This window comes from Parus major, chromosome 17 (genome assembly GCF_001522545.3).
Source record: "Parus major isolate Abel chromosome 17, Parus_major1.1, whole genome shotgun sequence".
NCBI lineage: Eukaryota > Metazoa > Chordata > Aves > Passeriformes > Paridae > Parus > Parus major.
This window is the reverse complement of record NC_031785.1, coordinates 9978903-9983291: the sequence shown is the minus strand read 5'-3', so window position 1 is coordinate 9983291 and position 4389 is coordinate 9978903. Positions and strand designations below refer to the sequence as shown.

The 4389-nt window shown below is 55.0% G+C and overlaps 1 protein-coding gene across 5 annotated transcripts in view; it reads right to left on the bottom strand.

Annotated features, from left to right (window-relative positions):
• EXD3 (exonuclease 3'-5' domain containing 3) overlaps window positions 1-3940 on the bottom strand; it is a 186686-nt gene extending 182746 nt beyond the window's left edge. For all 5 annotated transcript variants that reach the window (XM_033518355.1, XM_015644836.3, XM_015644838.2 and 2 more), the window contains exon 1: window positions 3837-3940. The gene's annotated coding sequence lies outside the window, so the exon portion shown is untranslated. The remainder of the gene's footprint in view (window positions 1-3836) is intronic.
• Window positions 3941-4389: the final 449 nt, after the last annotated feature.

Genomic DNA, 4389 nt, shown 5'->3' with positions numbered 1-4389 from the left:
TCCTGTCCCTGTCCCTGTCCCTGTCCCTGTCCCTGTCCTGTCCCTGTCCCTGTCCCAGGGCAGCCCAGGCTGCACCCTGTGCCATCAGGTGCCCTCCCAGGCTGCAGCATCCCCCAGGTGCTGCATTCCTGTCCCTGCAGCCATACACGTGGCTCAGGACTCCAAAGGAAGTGCTGTGTCCTGGCTGAGGCACAGAATTTGCTTTGCTAAGCACTGCTGTGCTCAGTGTTTGCTGTCCTTGCCCTGTGGACAGTGAGGTGTCCCTTGGGTGCAGAGCCTTGGCACGAAGCCCTGGCAGGCTGGAAGGAGCTGCTCAGTCAGAGGGACAGACACCCTGCCCACAGCCCTGCCACATCTCCCACACCTCCTCTCCCACCCCGAGCACCACGAGGTGACCCTGAGGGACAGCAGCACCCCAGCAGAACCCAGCCATCACCTGCACATCCCACAGCAGCAGCTCTGGGGCTGAAGGAGCCTCACCTTCAGCCTTGTGCCCTGCAGGGATGCTCCAGGCAGGAAACACAGCCAGGTGTCCCCAGGCTGGGGATGGGGCAGCGCTCACTGCTCAAAACCTGCTGGCTCCCACCGCTCTGGTCTGCTTTGGTTTGGTGAAAGCAAAACAAGCTACCTTTGGACAAAGGTGAAACTGTGTTTACACACAATCTCACTCCTGAATATACAAAATGCTGTTCCTTGAACAGGAAATCAAAAGTAACACAAGTGATCTGGCTCTATAACCTTGCCAGAACAGAAATGCCACCAAAGCAGTTGAACAATAATCACGGTCTTAAATTTGACTTCTCTGACTCCTGCTTTCTTCAGTATTTTAATTATATTTTCATAAAATTCTAAACCACTTCAGATTTCAAAGCACATTTATATACATTGATTAATTCTCCCAAGGTAAAAATTATTATCCTCTTTTTGACACAAGGAAAGTGAAAGAAAGCACAACAAATTATTTGTCAAAGGCACAGAACTGGTGGAAGGGCTGCTACTAAAACCCACGAGTTTCTGAAGCACCTTATATTTTTATCAAGGATTTACTTTTTAAAAGACAATAGCAACCAAAAAAACCAAACCTGAAATGGATATATATGCAGGATCAGGGCAGTTTATGGGGTAAAGGCCACGAGAAAAGCAAGTTCATTAATTCACACTTGGAAAACTGCAGTGAATTCTCTGATAAATTGTTGCTGTGCTCCATCCAGAGCACAAGTATGAAATCAGCTCACAGCACAGGCAGTCTTGCCTTGCATCACCAGTACCCAGGGTGATCCAGCTCCAGATTCCCACTTTCTGCTCTGGGGGAAAAGGACGTTTGGAGCAGGATTTCCCCGGAGAGCTGGTGGGGAATGTGGCCCCTGGGCTCCCTGGGTGATTCCAGAGTGCCCTCTAACGAGGCTGCAGCTGCATTTCACTCATGCAGGGACTCCAGGAAAACCCCAAACGAGCCTTCTTTCCACTTGAAAAGGGGAAAGCAGATGACAGACACTGACTGGTGACTGCTCCTGCACAGATATTTTATACTGCCCTGCACTGTATGAGCCCTTGTTGGTAAAATACCTCAGTAGGCAGCAGGATTATAGAGAAAGATAGGAAAATTCACAGTTCTCCCATTCTAAGAGAAGAAAGGATACTGATGAGTCAGATAAAAGTTAAGCCAGTACAATTTTTTAAGATAAACTGAGTTTTACACAATCTGTAAGGAATTTCTGGGTAACTTTTCAACATATGATGTAGTTAAATCAAACATTACAAAAATAAGTGATTATCATCAATGAAGTTCACAAATCAAAATGGAATCTCCTTGAATATACTCCTTGATACACTGGTGTACTGTAAAATCTGGCTCTTTGGGCTGTACCCAGGAGTGGTCACACCAGCTGCAGTGGTGGAACAGGACTGGCTACAAGCTCCCACTGCAGCCTCGTGGTTTATTGCCCAGTTCCCTTTCACCCACCTATGTAAACTAATAAACCATCCTGCAAAACAAAGAAGTTCTTATTGAGACACAAACCCCACGCTGACCCTCAGAACAGAAACTCACTTTAACAATCTCAGCATCACACTGGCAGAGTGGGGCTGGACCTCCAGCTGTGCCAGGAGAGCCACAGCAGCTCCTGTCCCCAACTCCCCTGCCCTGCACCAAGGCAGCTCCCTCAGGAGGAGCAGGAGGTGCCAATGATCCTTTCCCAAGCTCCTACCAGACAGAATGGAAAGGGGTAGAAGTTCCTGAAGCTGCACTGCCCCCATCCTGCCAGATGTGTCAGAAACCTCTGAACAGAGCCGGCAAAGTCAGCCCAAACTCTCCCCGAGGGAGGATGGTGAAGGTGTCAGCTGCTGGGTGATGTCTGGGGGATCCTGGTGCCACCAGGAGCTGAGAGGAAGCAAACAGGACTGTGAGCACTCGGACACCTGGCAACCCAACACCTCAGCCCCACGGCCCCCAGCAGGCCCCTGGCTAATGCAGGCTGCCAGAGACATTGCTAGGTGGTTCAGAACAACGCTCCTAACTCCAATAAAATGGCTCTGTCATTAGCCCAGAGGTGCCCTATGTCATTCCCTCTCCTCCCAGGCTACATCACTGCACACATCAGCAGTTTTAATGCACATCTGGGTGAATTATTTATTCTCAGCAGCAGCTTTGGTTGTCTGAGTATAACTGAGTGAAGTGGCATCGAGCTCTGTGTGAGGATCCCTCTCACACATCATCCCATCCATCATCTCATCCCTCTCAGAGCTGAGAACTCCCAGCCCAGGGAGCACTCCCTGCTGCCTCTGCAGAATCCCACAAGCTGCGCTTGTTTCCAGCCGTGCCAGTTGCCATTTGCAGCGGGAAGGAGCAATGTGAGGTGTTCAGTTTTGTCCTCTGTGTCTGCAGGAGCTCTGTGCAGCCCACACCGAGCCGAGGGCTGTGTGTGAGCAGCGCTGTCACTGCCCAGCAGAGACAGGAGCGTTCTGCTCCGCTCAGCTGCAGCCACCGGCACAACTCTGAGTGCAGCATTGCTACAGGCAGAACTGCTGCCTTACAACTGCCAGAACTGCTGCCTTACAACTGCCAGAGCTTTTCTGACAGACCATTTACATTCCAGAAGATGCCTTTGGCTGTTTTTGCTCCAGATGTTAACATTTGTTTGTTGCTGGTCTATTGCTTGCAGAAATTGCAAGAGACTCTGAACACACCTCGAGCATTGGGACCCTTCAGCTGAGGAGCTCCCAACACTCTCAGGCCGGCCCAGCTGGGGACTGGCAGGACACGGGTACATCAGTGGCACAATGTGAACCGCACTGGTGGGGAAGGAGTTGATTTCTTGTGCGGTTTTCAGTATTACTAAAGAAAATCAAGCTGTAGTGACCATGTGTGTACACGTGGTCAGGACGGCCAGGGCCGCTCCAGTTCTGACCACATTTTATCTTTGTGCTCGCGGTTCTCCCAATTCCACTGACTCTTCTTTTCCATTCCCTGCAACATTTCCAACCAGCGGCAGGGAGCTCGAGCAGTTTGTTTCAAACGGAACCCGGCCGGCTCCGCCGCTCCCGGCGCAGAGCTGCCGCGGATCTCTTTGCTTTGTGAACTTGTAATACTTCAGTGTCTCGAGCCCCGAGCTCTCTGGAGCTCGTGCCGAGGAGCCGGAGGTGCAGCCGCCGCCAGAGCTGCCGCTGCCCGCCCCGCTCCCGCAGCCCGGGCCCCTGGGCCGGCCGGGCCCGGAGCGGCCTCAGGGCGCGGTGCGCACCCCCGGCCGCCCGCCCGCCGCTGCTCTGAGCAGCCGGGGCTGCCCGTCCGCCGCTCCGCTGGGGCTGCACGGCCCGGGCCCGCTCCCTCCGGGACTCACCGGGCGCCGCCGCTCCGAGCCTTCCCCGCCTTCCCCGCCGCTCCGAGCCTCAAACCCCGGCGGCCCCGGAACGTCTGGCGCACGGCACCGCGCCCAGCCCGGTCCCTGTTCCGGGACACCGGCCCGCAGCGCCGCTAGGGGGCGGTGCAGGCCGCGGCTCCCCAGGGGGCTCTGCCGTATTTACCGGAGCACAGCAACACCCTCCCGACCGTACTCTGCTTACCCGGCCGCGACAACACCTACGTGTTAAATGTACATTAAATATTTTATTCAAAGAAGCTTCAAATGTGGTATTTTGGCTGCGGCAGCGCCGGCCGCGGCCCGGCTTCTGGCGGCTGCTCGGTGCCCTCGGGTGCCCTCAGCGAGCAGCATCACCCCCAGCTCAGCTGTGGCCCGCCGGGTCCGGCCGCGCTCCGTCAGCGGTCCCGGGCTCCGGGCAGCCCCTTGCTGCCGTCCTGTGTCCCCCCTTCCTGACCCGTGTCCCCTCAGGCGCTCGGTGTCCCCTCCCGCCCCGCCCCGGCAGGTGAGGCGGGCCCGCAGGTGAGCCCAGCCC